The following is a 21721-nucleotide window of genomic DNA, read 5'->3' on the forward strand; positions in this document are numbered from 1 at the left end:
TGATTTGATTGTTAGAGTTTCGAGGACGCGGTGATTCGTACAGGTCACACCTTGTCAAATTCCGAAATTCACGCGCATTTTCACGCGAAAAACACCGGGAAAACTTTTGTATAGAGTGCGGAAAACTTTCTAAAACGTTAGGTGGAATGTCAATGGTTGTTTGTGTTGTGAAAAGTGCGTCGACAAACTGGGATTAAACTAAGTTTTGTATGTAAATAAATGGATTAAGTGCAATTTTTTTGCAACATTACAAAAACAACAGGTAAGCGATCAGTTTCGCATGTTTCCAGTACGTTTTGTTTATGGGGCGATTACGTCCCGCAACGCAACGAGGAAAATCGGAATTTTAGCCTGTTTGAAAAGTTTGAAAGTTTTAAAGAACTCGATTACAGGTATATAGAAGCCGCGTTCACACCACACAACTTGTCCATGCGGACTTTTAAATGCCCATACGGGTCACCATTTCGATTTGTGTGTTTAACATTTCGTACACGCCTTAGATGAAGAATGTTTTAAGGTAACGAACATATATACGTACACAAAAGAAATTAAAAAATATATGTCGTGTACGGAGAATGGTAATTTCCTTTTATGTAGGTGAAAAAGACTTGACTTGAATTGTTGATTAAGCGGAAATCCAATAAATCGGGTTATCCATGTGTAATTGCCTTATTGTTAGTTTGCTTTTAGTTTTGAGCGAAACACAATTAATTATTTTCGTGTTCTTGACCTAATTAGATTTTTGGTTTGTTTTGAAACCGTTTTAAAAAAGTTTCAAGAGTGTTCGATTTGGACGGATACAATATCGTATAAAACAGGTGGATTAGATTTTTTCATGTTACCTGTGTCTAGACGAACGATAAGGCGGTGGAGACATATCTCTACCTGTAACCTACCATTTATCCGCACTAAAATGCTGAAGTATTTTAGGGCAGGAGGGTGGCGAAAATAGACGAAGGTTGGGTATCGACTTTACGGCCCTTGGTTTTTTATTATCGGCAGATTAGACTTTCTAGCATTGACGCCGTGATGTTGAATGAACATTAATTCGTGTGCTATTTGTGTAACGAGTCTGACATGCCATTCTTCGAGCGTGAATCACGGTTTCTTCTCGATTGTCATACCGGAATTTACAGGGAGTACTGAAACAAGAGTTCGTGCTTTGTTTTTGTTCTATCGCTGCCCGTTAATTTAATGCCGGATTATTGGTGTTGATTTTTTTAGGACTGTCGAATGTATTCGATCGAAATCGTTGGTCTAGGGTATAGGATCGTGAGTCATGACGGCTAATGCGTGTGTGTATAAATAAAGTTCGACACCCTCGTAGCAGATTGTACGTCCACAGAATAAAGACGGATTAAGGATAGGCATAGGGATACAACATTCTCGTCTTTATTAAAATAAAATGATGCATGGCTTTTATTGTGAGATTTATTTCATTCAATATATTTCTGAAGATCAGATCAAAACATTTTTCCGAACTAAGTTTTAATTATTCTCATTTATTTTACTTGCTTTTTTTTTCATATTTCGGTTTGAGATCAATATGTATTGTCGTAGAGTAATTTTAGTTTTTGACTCCTGTTATAGGCGTTTTTTTGCTTTGCGTTAATTTGTTATCAATTTTGACAATTGAATAAATCTTTGCAGTATTTGCTCAGTTGTCGGAATTGCAGTGTTATCTGCAAAATTGACGCTATTTTTGTTTGATCAAAATATCATCCCAAACATACAAGTACAGTACTTCCTCTGTGATTTATATTGTTAATACGATAGGTTCTATTTAATTTTAGTAAAGTATATATAATTTAAGCATCATAAAGACCCCCTATGAGTAATTATTGCTTTATTTTATATAGCAAGTCTAGATAAAATAAGTTGTAGCCAAGTTTATAATCCCAGGTGTGTTTATTTAAGAGTCTCTAGATCTAGTGAGTCTTTTCAACGGCAGCATTTATTACAAATATAGTATTAGTAACTAGGCTTCAAGGTCATAACATCTTTCGATCAACTGTCCAGTGTTATACAACGAATTATTCATTTTTCAGTAGTTTTTTTTTCTTTTTAATTATTTAGGTTAATGTTAGTTTTTATTTTGTTGACTACTTCTAAGGACTAATTTTTAAAATTTAAATATTTCGATAGAAAATGTCTTGTTTTGGTAAATTTTGAGGCATTTTTTCATCCGTCTTATGTGTTTATGTGTACGGTCTTACCCCTACAGGACTAACCAACGGAGATTAAAGATAAATAGGAACTTGCGTGATATGTTTAAGAATCAGAACGTCTAAAACGGGAAAGGGTCTGAAAATTGGCGTCACGAAAATAGAAAATAATCGATAATTACCGCTTTTGTTCCTGAGTGGTCAATTATGTTTTGAAATTGTTCATTGATTTATGCTTTATTTCTGAAATTGAACGCCAAAAATATATAATTTATTAAATATTTATTATTGGTACATATGACAGAGCAAATAAATTCCTTTTACTAACAGACAAAAATTGAAACGCAACTTTTTTAAGTGGTCTCAAGTGGGACTATTAGTTAAAGACTCGGTATTTGTATTTTGAAACATAACACTGATAATATTCACCAGCTACTCGATGGGCTCAAGAGAGGGTACCTGCTTAATATCGAGGCTGGAAAGTGGAGGACTTTCTAAGATGCGGATGGACACTTAAAACTTTTAAACCTTGCGCTGTGGCTTTTGCTCTCGTCTCTTTTTTTCTGGGTACATACTCGGCCAGTGTGGGAATCTAATTAATCCAATTGTAGGCGAAGTCCTATCACGGAAAGGGATTTAAAACAAAATCGTTTTTTACAATTGCGTCTGTGTAACAGAATGTTGTTATAATCAGATCGAACTACGAAAGCTTTAAAAATATGATAAACGAATGGTTGCTTATTAATTACTGCAATTTTATTTGCCCCTGTTAGTTTATGTTCAACATTTTGAGTTACTAGCATACAAGACATACGTGCGCATTAAAATTTGGTTTTGCTACGTTGCCAGTTCTTCTAATTTTTACGTATATTTCAAGAATATAATATATTTATTCATTCATCATTGTTGTGTTTATATTTTGAGTTACTAGTATACAAGACATACGTGGGCATTAAAATTTGGTTTTGCTACGTTGCCAGTTCTTCTAGATTTTATGTATATTTCAAGAATATAATATATGTATTTTTGCGAAACTTCTTATTATTACCTTTACATTGCTGTTTTACGTGATCTTCTTTCATTCATCATTGTTGTGTTTATATTTTGAGTTACTAGTATACAAGACATTAAAATTTGGTTTTGCTTCGTTGCCAGTTCTTCTAAATTTTACGTATATTTCAAGAATATAATATATTTATTTTTGCGAAACTTCTGATTATTACCTTTACATTGCTGTTTTACGTGATCTCCTTTCATTTATCATTCTTGTGTTTATATTTTGAGTTACTGTTATACAAGACATACGTGCGCATTAAAATTTGGTTTTGCCACGTTACCAGTTCGTCTAAATTTTACGTATATTTCAAGAATATAATATATATAGAATATATTGCCTTTGGGATGACCACTTTCGGGTACCTCATTGATGATGATCTTATTCAGTTTAGTGCGGGGTTTGCAGCCGTTTGCGAAACTTCTCATTATTACTTTTACATATATGTTTTACGTGATCTTCATTCATCAACATCGTCGTGTTTATATGATGTCTTATCAAGTTCAAAAGGAGGTTTCTATGTAGTATTGCTGTAAATGACAGCAGTGGCTAGGATGTTATTTATATAATATTTGTAACACACAAAATCGATAGAATTCTTTCATGATATTAAAAACTAGCTTAGGTTTTTTATTCATTTGTTTAAGACAAGCGAAAAAATCGTTTTTTAGGAGATTGCCTTATATGCTGTTAATTTTTCTTGTTATCAGAGATCAAATGAGTTTAGTCAATATTGATGCTGTAGTACAATATATTTGCTAATTATAACTTGTTAAGTAATTTTACGCATACCAACCATATTTCAGCAGATTTTCATTGTAGTACCAGATGTGTCAGTAATTCGTATCCGTTTTTTTGGCTACTTATAAAATTTAATTTGCATTTTTTCTGTGATTAGTTAGAAGAAGCACAGATGGTATATTTACCAGATGTGCCAGTGACTACTTTCCGTTTTTTTTCTATACATTTTACCCATTTTCAGGCAATTCAAGGATGCCATTTCAAAAGAACAATTTCTCCATTGAGCTACGCATTCATTGAGGGATTTTTTAATTTTTTCAAAATAGACGAAGTGCTACGCTACAAGCATACTCCATCGATGTGAAAAGGCGAGTACTCGAATGGATATAGGTCTGGAGAGTAGGACGGGTGCGATACAATTACCCAAACAAGTGATTTTAACACTTCTTCGACCGATTTGGCTCATTTTACACTCATTTTATTAATGTATATTAATAATATATTAAGAAAAGAAGTTCTTGAGAAGAATGGCGAAGGCCCCTCTTGAAACTAACTTTTCATTGAACATTATATTTTTCTGCTCTTTTCGCTGGTCCTTTCGCTTTACGTGGCGATGACATAACATTTCAATCGTAATCTTAATTGGCCCGTTTCTACCGACATTGAGGATATCGATTTAATTAGTTCGATCGCCGATTGATCGGATTTCTCTTGGAGTGAAATTTCGTTTTTAATGAAGAAACGCGTTAAACTTTCAAAATTAACTTGTGTTACTTAAACGCTTGAGCGCCTAAACGAAGATTAAAAAATTAACGGTAACAAAGCTGCTTACAAAAAAGCAAAAATAAATCCGAATTAATTTCGTACATTGATAAAACTTGTGCCTGTATGTAATTCTGAAATGTCAAGGCCAAAGACATTATTGCTCAACACTATAAATATGTTATGATAGCAGTCAATGAGGCTTCAATATGAAGTTAGTTACAAATGTACGCCATGCGGTATAACACACATGTTTTAAATCCTTAAGAATTAATTTATAAGCCTGATACATACTGTATATACATATCAGGATAGATTTTGATATATTTCCAGCGTCCAAACAATGTTTTTACGACAGAAACAGTTCCTGGAGCTCTCAATCTTACGACTTTAATAGGCTTTCTCCTTAATAAACAGTTTTATTACCAGAACTCGGAGCAGAAGACCTCTTAACGACACCAATTATTCCAAACAATTATCGGAGAAAGCCAAACGGAGCCACCCGCCAAAACTGAGCGCAATCTCCAGACCGACGAGCGCGAAGGTCGACGACAACGTCGTCGTGTTTTCGCTAATTTAGAGCCTCTTTAACCAATTTCTTTCCGTCGATCCAACGACAAATTAAATAAAGGGGAACCAAATTCAATGGAGCGGCCGACTGGAGATGCATAGGTCAAGTGACTTTATTGGCCGAACGTAGATTGTTATTTGGATTCTCGTTTTTTCAGCAACAGTCTGTTGACGAAGATAATGCGTTAATGAAATGAAATGAAAAATATCACTAAATCTGAATGGAATCATATTTCGGCTTCATCAAGACAAAATACTTTATGTATAGTCTCTTCAAAGTTATTTTGTACATACGTCATCTAAATTTGTGACGTCAAAACGTTGCAATGTTGCCGCATCAACTCTGAGTTTTAGTTCAGTTTGACTTTGACATACGACAAAATTCTAATCTAAATAAAGTAATTGAACAAAAATGTTATCAAATATGATTTTTTTTACATTATAGTACATCTAAAAACTACAGTTAATTATACAGCCACAATAGTTTATAGGTTAGAGTTATAGCCTCTTATGACTATTGCTTTCAAGAATTTTGCATACGTCTGACAACCGGACGACTTTGACAGGCTCATTCGTTTACGTATTCGAACTGATCAGACAGAATTGTATCTCTTTTTAACTAGAATAAAATGAGAAGGAAAATATTGTCTAATTCTGAAACGATTTTACAAATTGCGGCAGGCAATATATCAAACATCTTGATGACGTATGTACAAAAAAACCTTATGAAAGACTATATGTAATTTTATTCTATTGACATTAACCTCAAAACTATACAAATTAAGTTCTGATTGATTATTTTTTACATCTCCTCCTTCGAAGTCGGTTGAAAACATACGACTGAAACAGTCGATTGTAAATGGTAATAAAATCAGTCGAACCAAAAATAGCGACTGAAACAGTTGATAGTAAAGGCTAATCAATTACTGAAGTACTAGAGATTACTAGAGTATTTTCCGACTAACCAGTATAGTTGTTTTACTTTGGTTCTAATGTATTTTTCTTTTTGTCTAACGTCAACATTTGCATTTTGTCTAATCAGTAACAATTCATGACTTTAGAATATAACATTCTTTAATAAATCATGATATGGAATCAAATATTCAATATTTCCGACGATCTTTCGAAATTAGTTAGTGAATAGGGGCGAAAACTAGGACATCCCCTGCACCGATATGTTTTCGACATAAACAAGAAGTTATAGAATAAAAATTCAATAGGTAGTGTCTGTTGGTGCCAGTTAGTTTCCCTATTTCGCCCTTTGATGAAAGGTTAAGGGTTCAAAGCGTTAGTAAGAAGCACAATGGGAATACAAATGAATGTTTTCAACACCAATTTACGAAAAAAAAAACCGTCGATTTTCTAAATTATTATATTTATTTTATATCAATCAGTATGAATCACATTTTACCGATAAAAATTATTGTAGAAATATGAATCAAACTGAACAAAATGGATTATCAGGTAGGGATCACAATCATGTTTAAAAATGATTTATTGTTTATTGACTTCTTTATCTTTTAATGTCATACACGAATCAACAATCAAGTTTGACATATACGGCCGGCAGGATAGATTTTCAGAGATGTTTCGACATGTTGTATTCAACTATAAGCATCTTCCAGAACTACATGATCGTTGTTCTTCTAAATGTTGGCTCATGTCCATGAGCCAATAATATAATCATTTCAATATATCTCGCCCTCTCGTGGTAGTTTTTTTCTGTTTGTTCGTAATTAGTGTTCGTTAACGTTGTTGACTCATTGTTTGTAAACTTTGAAAACGTTTTATCTATTTTGTATTTTCTACATTTTTTTTATATTGCCAATAAATAACGGTCACATAATGTAAACACCACTGTTTCATTTCGTTTTACCTCCATTCACCGAGCCATATCATTTACCCTAAAAAAATAATATCACAAGTAAACATAAATGTTTCTCTAGGGACTTGTTGAGTATCTCTTGTAAATGTAATAGACTTAACAATAATTTTAAACGGTTTACCTAATGGACAATATCTAAAACTCAGATGTTACGAATATTTACCGCCCGATAAGTGATTCGAATTAAGCAAAGCTCGCCAGTACGTAGCTAATTGTCGAGTTAGCCGTTGATAGGCTTGTTAAATATAGATCATTACTCTTAATACGCTCGACAAAGACTGCTTCACACGTGCATTGGGGTAAATTAATGGCGTGTTAAGAGATTTTACGCCATCAGACAGTAAATTATCCCAAATTGGCTGTAAGTCGGAACAAATAAGTATTTTTATTGCCGTACATTGTTTCTAGAGTATTAAAGATTTTATGTTGTCCTCTAAATACATCCTGCTAAGCTTTCGTCACTTAACTGGGGCCTTATCTGATATATGATATTAGAATTTTACAGTTTTACGTCCAACGAATAATCTTTTTAGGTTTATTTAAATCTTGTAGTATTGGGGACAGAGGAGTGTTGATGTTTCGCATAGTAACATACATTTTTTGTAAACAGTTGCCTACAATGTTTATACGACTTCTCATGTGATATGGTTAGTGATTAAAAAGCAAACTGAATGGCTTTTACACTGAACTACTTCCAGTTTTTCGTCACATCAGTTCGTCAATAACATTGTGCACAAATACGAGGGTCACTATTTATATTTCGGGTATTGGCAACACTGTTGTCATGCGAGTCCATCTGACGGTTCCAGCTTAAAGTTTGACATTTTTGACGATATACGTACTCAGAATATATTGTCGCAGGAACGCTATTTGTTTATTTTATATTTAGTTGAAAGTTTCGTCTCGGCAAACATTTCGTGCGATGATTTTTTACGGTTTTCGACGTGGATTATCATAAGGAGAGTGCACCAATCAACTTAATTTGACTTTTGGCGATGAAGCTGCATCGAAAACCACCGTGTATCGCTGGTTTAGTGAATTCAATCGTGGTCGTAGTTCGATGTCCGGCGAGTTTCGTGAAGGTCATTCAAAATCGGCTGTTGTGCCAGAAAACATCGATGCTGTGTGAGAAATGATTAAGCAAGATCGTATGCAAAAGTGTATGGATCATCGTGGCGAGTACTTTGAAAAACAATAAAAATATATTTGCAGCTTAACCATTTGTTTTTTTTTTCTATTCCCGAAATATAAATAGTGGCCCTAGTGATTATTTTAGATAAAAAATATGTGAACGCTCTGTAAATGCCTTTGAAAGTTGAGGTTTTCCTTCGATTAGTACATTTATTGTGTACATTTATCTCTAGTCCATAATGTTTGAAAAATACTTTTGTTTTACTTAAAAACTATTTTAATAGAAGCTAGTGACAGCTCATTGTCGGTCCAATCCTGCTCGATGTGAAGGAAACCGTTAAAATATCAACTAATTATTTGTCAGATTATTGACATGTTGGGTGTGGTATTTGAAAGATGTGTATCAGTATTTGTAAAATCGTTATTATGATTAAAATATCTATCATGTTTTACTATATTTTTGATAAGAAAGTGGTTTTTGATGAAGAATTTGAATATATGTCTGTATCAGTCTAATATTAAATTCATTGTCAGGTTCCTTTTTAGTACGGTTTGTTTACGCAGATTATGTAATATTTCCTGTAATACGTTATGTTTATCGTTGGCAGATTTATGAAATATATTTTGATACTTAATCGTTTTTTATTCAGATACAAGGGAAAGACTAGATAATACGGGAACCATGCAATACAGTACATTTTGATAACACTGTTTCCGGGGTAAATAATGCTATTGTGTGATCCTATTCAGGAGCCAGTACGTTTCACATCTGAGACCCTGTGGACTTTTCCCCTATCATCAAAATAAATTGGACATTCGGAGATTATTCTTGCGTATAAATCTTATCAGAGTACCCGAATTTTAAGGTCGTTTATACTGCTGGCTCCAAGACCTGTATAGGAGCGGGCGCCGTAATACATCATCGGTTTCAAATTAAACTCTCTGCCTTCTATTGCAACTAGTGCAACTTCAGTGGGACCTGCGCTGGAAGGTGAAAACAAGCTTTGGTTTATTAAAAGGACTTTTTCCCTGCTACCTCTTTAGGGAGTAGATATTTGCAAGTAAAATTGTTAAACAGGTTGATGGTCACTGCCAGTTTACCCATATCTTCTTAATGAATCGAATTGGGAGACCTCTGTGTGAAATGAAGAAATGTATTAACTATCCCAAGTCCAGTTTTAACCTGTACATGGTTTGTTTTAGTTTTGTAACTATTGATTGGCTTATTGTTTTGGAATTTCTTGCTACGCGCAACTGTCCGGGGGTTTTTAGTCTTCGTTTTTAATAGTAATTGTCGGTCTGTGTTGATAGCCTCAGATAGTAAAAAATACTAAAACGTTGCTAATGAGACTCCAATAATATCAGTCAACCATATTCCAAAATGATAATGCGCCCATACATACAGCCAAAAAGGTTCAGGTTCGGTTCGATGACCACTAGGATATCATCTAATATCTTCCCTGACCAGCACAATTCCCTGACCTCTCGATGGATGTTTTGGTATAATAATGGGACAAAATTCCATTGGAACCTATTCAGACGTTCTAGGAACCTATCTCTCGACGAATTGAACAGAAAAAATTCAAGTAATAAATAAGGAACTCACTAAAAAGAAAAAAATAATCAATCTTAGATTTTTGTCACAAAAAAAAGTTTTAAAATAAAATATGTACATTATAATCGTTGTAGTAACTAAATAAAAATAAACAAAAAACTTATTTAACCTATATACTACACGTATTTTATATTCTACTAGATACACACAATTTAGCTTAATACCTACGTAAATCTATTGATCTATTTACTATATTATTTTAACTACTACCAACTGATAAAATAATTGAACAAAAATGTTATCAAATATAATTTATTTTAACATTATAGTACATTTAAAAATGACAGTTATAATACAGCCACAATGGTTATAACCTCTTATTATTGCTTTCAAAAATTCAAGAATTTTGCCTACGTGTGACAACCGGATGACTTTGACAGGCTCATTCGTTTATGCGTTCGAACTAATCAGACAGTGTTGTGTCTCTTTTTAACTAGAATAAAATGAGAAGGAAAATATTGCCTGATACTGAAACGAATTTAGAAATTGCGACAGGCAATACATTAAACATCTTGGTGACGTATGTACAAAAAAATTTGAATAGACTATACATGTCAGGTGTTCATATTATTTGTTCATTCCCCGTATATCAAAAACTCTCTGTCTCTGTCATTTCAGTGGAAAATATTCGTGAATCGACGCAAATAAGTTAAATATAGTTTTTCCATTAACCGTCTTGCGAGTGTTTCGCGTTTATCCTAGCCGGGTATTGTTGTCTTATGAGCTAAGTGGATAAAAAAAAAGATCGCGTGCTTTTACGGAGCCTACTTCCACGAAATTCGACGTTCGTTTAAGGCGAGTGACGTCACCGCTTGCGTTTCGATTCCGTCGTTCAAGTCTCCAACCGTATAATCTCGTTTGAAAGAGGGTTTTAAATGATAATTGCGATGAAAAGGCGAAAGCGCGACGTACATTTTTCCATTGATTGTTTTGGTTGTATTTAGCCTAATGTTGATACATAAATTTGATCAATCCGACTTTATAATACTCTCTATATAATATTAAACCTCTTTTTAGTCGTTTTTCCGATTACAGATTTACCGGATACCTTATTTAGAAACATAATTTCGGTTTTGGTATATAATACAGCTTCATTTGCTTTAGAATATACACGTAGAAATAAATTTCATAAAAATGATAATTAGTGTTGAAATTATATATTTTATTAGTAATTAATATACATATTTAAATAACTGACATGAATTTCAAGCACCACATATATAAACGTTGTATTAAAATATATTTACAGTATTGGCATTAGGACAAAATATTAAAATACATTATATTTTATAACATTATTTTACTTTCATTATTTTATTTAGATAAGAATTTCAAAAACTCAAAGTTGATGCGGCAACACTGCTACGTTTTTGTATAAATTTAGATTACGTGAGTTCACTGATTTATTGAACTATATATATATATATATATATATATATATATATATATATATATATATATATATATATATATATATATATATATATATATATATAGATATCCAAACAACTTGATCAACTATGATTCCTACTGCAATTTTTGATAATATTCTTGATGATCCAACACCGTTAATGAATTGACTACTGAACAATATATTTATTTGGATAAAAGGAATAATTTTTTTCTTTGTTTCTTGTTTTGGTTTTGAAATTTGCAGCTATATCGTGGTGAAATTTTACCATATGTTGATTTCTATTTGATGTCTTTACAAATTTAATGATTCGACAAACAAAATTGATGCTGTTTGGTTTGGTTTAGTTATATCCTGCACTCACCACCTTTTTTCTTCCATATTTTAGAACCAATATATATTAAAATAACAAGATCAACACAACAATTTAATTATTATTCCTATAGAGTTATCAATAGAATACAAAATATAATTATTTTAAATTTTAATTATATAAATAAATTAAATTGCTAGATAATATAAGCTTACCTACAACTTACCTTGCTATTAAAATAAGGTGAATTGATGGTAGAAATTTAGTTTATCAAAATCAATTTAAAACGCCTTCTAATATTTTTTGTTACATCTTATCTTAGGTATATTTAGTATAATATTAATTTACAATTTAATTTATTGCTATTGTTCTGTTGTACTTCTCTCGATACGTATTTTCTAAATTAAAATTCGGTTACTCTTAACTGGTATCACCAAAATGAGCCACGTACCCCTGAAAAGTAACCCCTATAGAGTGATGTAAGGAAATATTTTAAAAAACTAAGGTTTCTTATTTTTGTTATTTGTATTCACTAGAGCAACTTTTAATCTAACACTTGGACAACTTAATTAAACAATGGAAATATAAATGGCACATTTTTTTCTCAATTAACTGATAATTTGGTTTAAAAAAAATTGACAAGAGACAAATTTAGGGGCTTTTATCTTCTATAATAATTTAATAATAATATTAAATATATTTAAATTACAATTAATTGAACGATATAAATGAACTTTGAGATCAAAGAAAAAAATGACAATCTAAATAAAATCGGTTACCCAAGTGCTAAAAATGTATCACAAACATCTAACATTTGATACATAACAGATCAATTGAAAAGTCTCCGGCATTCCATAGTAAATCAAATTTTTTTGGCAAAATTAATTTTTTTTTATTCAACTTAATTCCCTTCAATGGTGATACACTGATTGTAGTGACCCTCCAACTTTTCCATGCCATTTTTGTAGTACGATTTGTCCTTTGCTTCAAAATAGGCCTCAGTTTCGGCGATCACCTCTTCATTCGACGAAAATTTCTTCCCAGCGAGCATTCTTTTGATATCTAAGAACAGGAAATAGTAGCTGGGGGTCAGATCTGGAGAATACGGTGGATGAGGAAGTAATTCGTAACCCAAGTCATGGATTTTTGCCATCGTTTTCACTGACTTCTGACACGGTGCATTGTCTTGGTGAAGCAGCACTTTCTTTTTCTTAAAATGCGGCCGTTTTCGGTGATTTCGTCCTTTTTCAACGTAGTCAATGAAAATTATTCCTTGCGCATCCCAAAATACAGACGCCGTAACCTTGCCAGCAGTCCACTCGGATGACTGTCGATTGGATTTCGGAGTGAAATGATGGAGCCATGTTCAATCCATTGCCACATATAGACGCAAAAACTCGGGTTTATTACGCTTGATCATCTTCAAACACTGCTCCGAATCATCAGCTCGTCGTTGTTTTTGTGCTTGCTCGTGTTTGCTTGCTCGTGTTGTCAAAAGTGAGCTAGCGCGGCACCCACTTTACACAGAGCTTTCTTATACCCAAATATTCGTGAATGATATGAAGTACACGTTCAGTTGATATCTTTGGAGTGTCTGCTATTTCATTCAATTTCAATTTACGGTCATTTAAAATAATTTTGTGGATTTTTTAAATGTTTTCGTCGGTAACAAGCTCTTTTGGGCGTCTACTGCGTTCACCGCCTTCGATGCTCATTTCACCACGTCCAAACTTAGTATACCAATCCTTGATGGTTGATTTTCCTGGAGCAGTGTTCGGAAACTCGGTATGAACCCAAGTTTTTGCTTCAATTGTATTTTTGCCTTCAAAATACAATATTTTATTTAATTCCTTTTTACCAATTTTTTCACAATAACAAAAGTTGCTTCACTCAAAATCTACAATTCACAAACTAATGAAGATAACCCTAATAAGCTTAAGTAACTACGTTTATTAGTAATTAAGTAACCCTTAAGTTCTACTTGAGGGGGTGCGATTTCCTGATGAATTAATGCAAAAAAATGATTTTATAATATTTAGTTTTATCAAGTGTTGCTTCTTTGTATTAGTGAGGTTGTTTCAAAATGCCGGGCTGACATTGAGTCTTCGGGCAAGTGGTGCATGCGGGTTTCGTTCCATTCATTCATCTTTATTGCATAGACCGGTATCAATTACCCGATTGTTCTAAATTAAATGGCCGACGAGGTCTAACGAAGTGGTCTTAAATTACATGACGACATCTTGGAAAGAAAGGGTCATATATATAGGCTCCGTTGATTGTTCGGTCTCGGTATGTGGATATGAGTGGCAGGGATAGAGAGCGAGACGAGTACATGAATTGGTGACGGAAAGTACGTCTGAGATACAGTATATAATATTATATAAGTCTTCAGTTAATCAGTTAATCAGGCAAATAATCAAAGTAATTGATACAAGGTTCAAAGAATAAAATGTCATATAGTTACATATCTTATGGATTAGCGTTTTTAGTATTTTTTTTAAACATACGATTGATAAGCTTGCTTTCTTCTGTCTGATTGGCAGTCTTGGTTGGAAAGAACTTTAACACTATTAACACTATCAACACTATCACACTAGTAGCATCTGAGTAATCTGCATACTCCAAAAATGTACAATATTGTCTGTATCAGTGTCAGTACCAATGCCTTACATATTTTTTTTTAATAGTGACTGTGAACAATGCTTCTCATTGATATATACAAATTTAACATATCCTGCCAAATAGTGTTGGGTAACTAGGTACATTTTACATTCCCTGCTATTAACAGGTCAATTGAAAAGTCCCCGGCCTAACACATAGATGGCGCTACTAGAATTAAATCCATATATTTTTTAGTAAGCCCTAACCCTCAAAAGATGCCTGTATAAATTTGACAGCTGTCGGATCATTAGTTTGTGAATTATAGCATTTTGAGTGACGCAACCTTTGTTATTGCGAAAAAAAAATGGATAAAAAAGAAGTGTTGATAAAATATTGTTTTTTTGAAGGGAAAAATACAGTTGAAGCAAAAACTTGACTTGATGCCGAGTTTCCGGACATTGCCCCAGGATAATCAACCATCAAGGATTGGTGTGTTAAGTTTAGACGTGGTGAAATGAGCATCGAAGGCGGTGAACGCTGTGGACGCCCAAAAGAGGTTGTTACCGACGAAAACATTAAAAAATCCACAAAATGATTTTGAATGACCGTGAATTGAAATTGAATGAAATAGCAGACACTATAGATATCAACTGAACGTGTACATCATATCATTTACGAATATTTGGCTATGAGAAAGCTCTGTGTCGCGCGAGCGCACTTTTGACCAAAAACAACGAGTTGATGATTCGGAGCAGTGTAATAAACCCGAGTTTTTGCGTCGATATGTGACAATGGATGAGACATGGCTCCATCATTTCACTCCGAAGTCCAATTGACAGTCATCCGAGTAGACTGTACACGATGGACCCGCTCCAAAGTTGGTATTTTGGGATGCGCATGGAATAATGTTCATTGACTACCTTGAAAAAGGAAGGATCATCAACAGCGACTATTACATTATTGTGATTTATTCGATAAAATAACAATACTAAAAAAATATTGTTATTTTTTCTGAATCTCATCAAATATCCACAACTATATATTACAAATTAGCAACATAATTAGCCAATATTAAACAAAATTAAATGTATTGTAAATTATTTTATACTGCATGTTATTCATTTCCCTATAGTAGTATATCTCCATTATTGTGTTCAAATGGCTGATCACGTTTTCAGTGATGTTATTCAGATGAAAATTGTTAGAATGCATGTCACTGTGATGTCGCATGTGAAGAAAGGTGCGTCGAATGTCGCACGTAATACTTTATTTCAGAATCTTTGCAGGATATCATCGCTGACATTATACTATCGTGCTTCGGTATTGCAATTTTTGATCTTGAATGAACTTTGTTAGACTATCTAGTTGGATAGATACTATTTAGTGATGATATTTCTGGTTTGGGAGTAATTAAATAACTTTTCTGCACTTTACCGGTTATTTTGACCAATTTATCACTTCAGATCTTACCAACAGTCACTCGATGCGGTATAGGTAACATAAATGATCTGGTGAAAGTTCTTCCATCGTAGTTTTCTGCTTGGATGATTGAGTGGTACTAGTTTAAACATTGAGAAATCGCTAATTACAATGGTTGAACAGGTGTTCTAATACTGTAAATGATAGGCGACTGTACAAGTAGTTCAGTAAAAAAAAGTATTAATTAAATGACTTCAACTTTGATGGCAATGCTTTAGAATTTAGAGAGTAAAAAAGAAGATTTCGTCAGTATACCGGGTCTAGTGAATGCAGGATCGTGAACCGCTTATTAATCATCCTTATTAACATATTTCATGGTCGGAAAATAAGTCAGAAAAACGAGACAAAGACGTGGTCAAATCTCGAGGAAGAAATATACAAGAATCTGTACGGTTCCTCGTAACTGTGCTCGAGCGGACTGACAGATGTCATTCAGCCGAACAATGGTTTATTGTTGGATGGCGGAGACAATGGTCTACCTCGTTTCGTACGAGATTTGAAAATGAATCGGAAGAAAACGAAAACGAAGGCTGGTGGAAAGGGGAGTTTGTATATTCGATGCATTGTCGTGTATTTGAATACGCATCGGAAAGGGATGATTGTGTCCCCTTGTGTGAATATTCCTCGACGCATTTTATTAGGTAACAACGATTGTCTAATAGAAATGCAACGCGGACAACAATGGATTGGTATGAGGCGTCGTCACGGCAGATTTATTGAGGCATAATTGACGTGCGGAATTTGAATAAAGGTGTGTGATGGTATTCTTGTTATTTCTCAAGATTTTCAAAGCTGATGTTGAACATGTATATACTGTAGTCAAGTATAATATATAATATATGATAGTATGATATATAAATAATGATCAGTAATATATGATAGACATATTTAAAAAAGAAACATTTATTTTTATGGCCTATAAATTAATTTTATTTTTTTAAATTGAATCTTTATGGTGGAAAAAATGATACAACGTATTTTATTTTTCCCACCTTTCGACTATTTTATGGAATTCGTTTTGAAACAGCGATGTAACATATATTTTCAGGCTATTCACGAATCGAAACATTTTTTGGTATCTTCATAAGAAGTAAAGCGCTGCACTGATCAAGTAGTAATCAGAAGGATCAAGGTTTGGAGGATAAGGCGGGATTGGTAGCACTTTCCATTTTAACTTAAGTATGTTTTTACCGGTCCTACAACATGTGGAGAGAGTTGTCATGCTGAAGAATGTCGTTGTTGCGTCTTGGTTCAACAGGTGTACCACAAGGATGCGTACTGGAGCTAATGCTTTATCTACTCTGCACTTGTGATATACCAAAAACAGAGAATATTACGATGGTTACATTTGCTGCTCATACAGCGATTATAGCTGTCGGAGACAATAGTGAAGAAACCTCACGAAAATTACAACAGGCAAGTGACAATATAAATAATTGGACACAAGATTGGAAAATAAAAAATAACGAAAGTAAATTATGTGCATGTGCATTTCACCTACAATCAGACCGTACAAGCACCAGCAACATTAAATAATACTATCATTCTATATAGCAACAACGCTAAATATCTCGGAATGAATCTTGATGCAAAACTTCGCTGGAAGGAATATATCACTACATAGTATAAAACAAAATCGCCTTTTCTGTCCCTATATCCCTATGTGCGCTTAAATCTTTAAAACTACGCAACGGATTTTGATGCGGTTTTTTTGCAATAGATAGAGTGATTCAAGAGGAAGGTTTGTATGTATAATACATGCATAATATACTAAGGCAACATTGCTAATTTTAGAGGTTTCTAACGTGATGTCGTAAATTAACCTATTTTTTAGGCTTATTTAGCAATTAGCAAAAACGCTGCCTAACCCTACGAGTTAGATCAAATTAATGTACTACAGTATTGTACACCATAAAAAGGTCTACAAAAAAGTCCGCGATGGTATATGTTTATCTTTTAGGGATAACCCACATTAACCATTTTTATTGTTTACTTTTTACGTGAGAAAATGGCTTATTTACGAAACTATTTTAAGCAAAACGGCATTAATCCTTATCGAATTAAGTACCTTAAATACAGTGTGCAATTAATATAGATCAATATGGTTCCTTACAGCATGTAAATTAAACAAATATTTTCGGAGATATTACGAATTTAAAATTTGCGTTTAAAAATGTGTAATGTAATAAAAATTGTATGAATTTAGATATTCCAAAGATAGCAGGAAATCTTCATAGTAAGTATAGGGGAAGAGGAATTGTTTTACTCCAAATTTAATGCGTGCAGGCCAAGGGCAGTAATGAATGAACCAAAAATACTGGATCGATTTTAATCATGTTTTCATTGAGTGACATAGGCATATATATTTTATGCCCGTGCAAAGTCGGAGCGGGCCGCTATGTTTTTATATACAACGTTCATATTTTTTCTGTAGTGTATTTAATTTAGTATCAGCATTGCACCCGTGCGAAGCCGGGGCGGGTCGCTAGTAATGAATAAAAGAAAAGCACTGGAATTAAAATATAGGAAAATGTACTGGCTAATTGGAAGAAAATCACCATTATCAGTACATAATAAATTATTATTATATAAGCAAATACTGAAACCTATATGGACATACGGAGTTCAATTATGGGGATGTTCTGCAAAAAGTTACATAAACAAAATGCAAATTTTTCATAACAAAGTCCTGATAAGTATTGTACTATTGCACCCAAATATATATAAGACTGATTACCTACATCGAGACCTTCAGATACCCACAGTCAGTCAAGAAATCAAGAGAATTGCAAGGGGGCATGAGAAAAGACCCCATTCTCATGAGAATATTGAAGTATTGCAACTTTTGGGCACCACCAGAGCAGGACACAGACTCAAAAGAATAAAACCATCTGATCTTGTGTAGTGTTGTGTAGTTAGGCGCATACAATAAGAAATACAGCAGTTACATGTATAGACATTATTTTACCAGAGACTGATATAGGACGATTGGTCCTCCTAGTTATATACCTAGATTTAAGTTAACATAAAGACAAATTGTAGGTTAGTCGGAATCGACTAGTAACAATGTAATAATTAAATAATAAAAAAAGTTTATTTTAATAATAGCTTTACATACTCAAGCCATTTAATTGTAATACTTCAAGTACTATACAAAATCTGTGTTTAGGCATGCTTTAACATATTTAATTCTCTTGTGAATCTTTAAACTTAAATTATTTTACTTTAACTGGCATCAGTGGCAACATTTTGGGAACTATGCATTGTCTAAGTAAGTATTCGAAATGTTTGAAACTTCTGTGTATCGACATACACATACCAGCCTGCCAAGACTTGATAAGTAGCTTCAGTTACCCTTAACACTAAAATATAGCCCATTAAACTATTTCTTATACAAGAAAATAGATATTTAATATTAGCTTTTTGTAATCTATCCATGATGGGATGATTGCCCCTTATTCAAGACATATATTTAATTTTTTAGTAAATATTTTTCTTTATATTGTAGGAATATATGATCGTACACTGGTAAATGTTTATAAAATTCATTTAGGAGCTCGTTTTCTTCATTATTTATTCACTTTATTACTCAATAAATTGCTTTGTTTTCATTTTAAAAATTACACCCGTTAGAATTCAAATTAATAATACAAGAAATAACAAAAAATATAGTAGTCAAACCAAATAATTTGTTTACCTTTAACTGATAAAAACTTTCTCGGTTATTTGTTTTTCGATTCTCAAAACAAATCGATTTTTTTTGAACCGTTTACTCATCAAAAGAAGTTGATATAAAACCCGAATAAAAGAATCAGAAGTATCTGGGAAAACGTTCATTTCGATTCAAATAAATTAGTTCAAAAAAGATCACAGAATTTCTTAGAACTCTTTTATTTTAACTTTTACGGTTTTTTTTAAATATAACATTTTTTATTTAATTAACATTCTATTAACTGGGCAAAACCGAACTGACAGATTTCAAAACCCCAATTTTATATTAATAAACTATATTTTTTAATGAATTACATGTTCGTGAGGAAAAACACAAAATGGTCTTGCATTTACCTGAATGCTTATGTCACTGTCCTTTTGTGACAGCTATTATTACCGTCTGGTGTCTGTGGCTGTGTATCGCTACTCGGCATTCTAAAGACTTTTTCATATCCCATTGTTAAATAAAAACTGTTCTGCCGATATTAAATTTCTTCTTACTAAAGTTTGTGGTTCTGAGCGAACGTCCACTGTTTTCATCGTAAATTTTTAATTAACATAAGTCAGCATGTTGTGTTTAGTTGTTATTTCTTAAAATACGTTTTATAAATCTACTGCCTACTCGATAGATCCTTTATAAAGGAAAATATATAGATATAGTCGGTCCATAATAACAGCGAATTCATATCATCACGAAATTTATTGTCTCAGTTTGTAAATTCTTTCTGATGTTGTTCTAGTTAAAAAGAGAGACAATGCTGTCTGATGCGTTCGAACTGGTAACCAATTCAGCCTATATAGTGCGAATTATTGTTGTCAAATGGTAAATCAGGAACAGATTGCGTTTCTAATCGGTTGTTTCGAACAGGAACAGGAACCAGATGGGGCCAGTAAAATGACTTAAAGAGGTTAACATTATTTACATGAAATGTAAGTTGCTGGGGTTTGCATTGGAAATATTTCTTGACGTATTGCAGCTACAGTGAATATTAGTATGGTCACCGTGACTAAAATATCTCAAAGAGTGAACTTAATGTTAGATTCGTCAAAAGGAAACCAACCACATGCGAAACGTCACAAGATCAAGATCACCTTGACGTAGGCTCTACTCGAAATCAAATATATCCGAAATATATGAAGCAAATGAGATTAGTAGTCTTTTCCTATATTGTGTTCTCAATATAATGATAATTTAATACCATTATTTCAGAGGAAACTGTTAATCTGGTAAATATTCTCAGAAGACTCAGGAAAATGTAGCAGCGCGTTGAGGGCTGTAGATTATCCCTCTATACACTGTTGTCAGACGGCAATAAAAAATCAGAACATCTTTCTTGTTTTGTTTGAAAATAAACTATTAAAGAACTTGAAGAAACCACCAGGTATTCGTCTACTCACGAATTCATGTCACATTTTGGACAAGCGAAAAGAAGCATTGTCTACAATAACACCTTTGATTGGATGATCTCCATCAGACATACGAAAGAAGAAAGAAGAAATTGACAAATGGTGGAATCGTGAACAAGTGTTAATATGAAGTACTTTACCCCATCGGAATTAGAGAAATGATAAAAGAAAGGCGAAAAGTTAGAAGAGTATGGCACAGGACCAGAAATGCTGCTGACAAAACCACGTTTAATAGAATTAGTAATCAGACGAATCAAAAGATCAAAGAATATAAACAGAATTGCTTTCAAAAGTATTTAAGTGAATTAAGCCCGCAAGCAGACAAAGATTATTCGCTAACAGCAAACTAGCAAATCTGATTCTACTCTAATCTGAAGATACTCTCTACTTGATCTAAAATCAAAGAGCTTGATCTATAATACAATTATAAATCCAATTTGGACCTATGGGGTGCAAATATGGGGTTGCATTAAAAATTCAAATAAACTAGTCATACAACGGTTCTTCGATTGATTACCAATGCCTATCGCTATGTAACCAATGAAGAACTGCACGATGACCTGGAAATCAAATGGATTTGCGAAGTTGTGCAGGATTTCGCCTTGAAACACGAAAGAAGATTACTAAATCATTCTAACGTGGAAGCAATACAACTGCTGGAGAGCGCACAGGATGTCAGGAGATTGAAACGAACAAAACCATACGAACTTGTGTGAACATTTAGTGTGTATTATTAGTGTAAACTATAGCTATAAGTTAATAATTAATAAATAATTGTAATTTTATAATTGAGGAATACATACTGATGTATTTTCTCGCACTCGTCTTGCTTGTTAATTAATCCAAGCACATAGGAAAAGTAGTAATAAATTAATT

The 21721-nt window shown here is 33.1% G+C and overlaps 1 protein-coding gene across 5 annotated transcripts in view; it reads left to right on the plus strand.

Annotated features, from left to right (window-relative positions):
• cno (adherens junction formation factor afadin) overlaps window positions 1-21721 on the plus strand; it is a 204989-nt gene continuing 183268 nt past the window's right edge. For all 5 annotated transcript variants that reach the window (XM_076414990.1, XM_076414991.1, XM_076414998.1 and 2 more), the window contains exon 1: window positions 1-262. The gene's annotated coding sequence lies outside the window, so the exon portion shown is untranslated. The remainder of the gene's footprint in view (window positions 263-21721) is intronic.

This window comes from Rhynchophorus ferrugineus, unplaced genomic scaffold, assembly GCF_030347505.1.
Source record: "Rhynchophorus ferrugineus isolate W39M unplaced genomic scaffold, kcgeb_rfMv2 rfM9, whole genome shotgun sequence".
NCBI lineage: Eukaryota > Metazoa > Arthropoda > Insecta > Coleoptera > Curculionidae > Rhynchophorus > Rhynchophorus ferrugineus.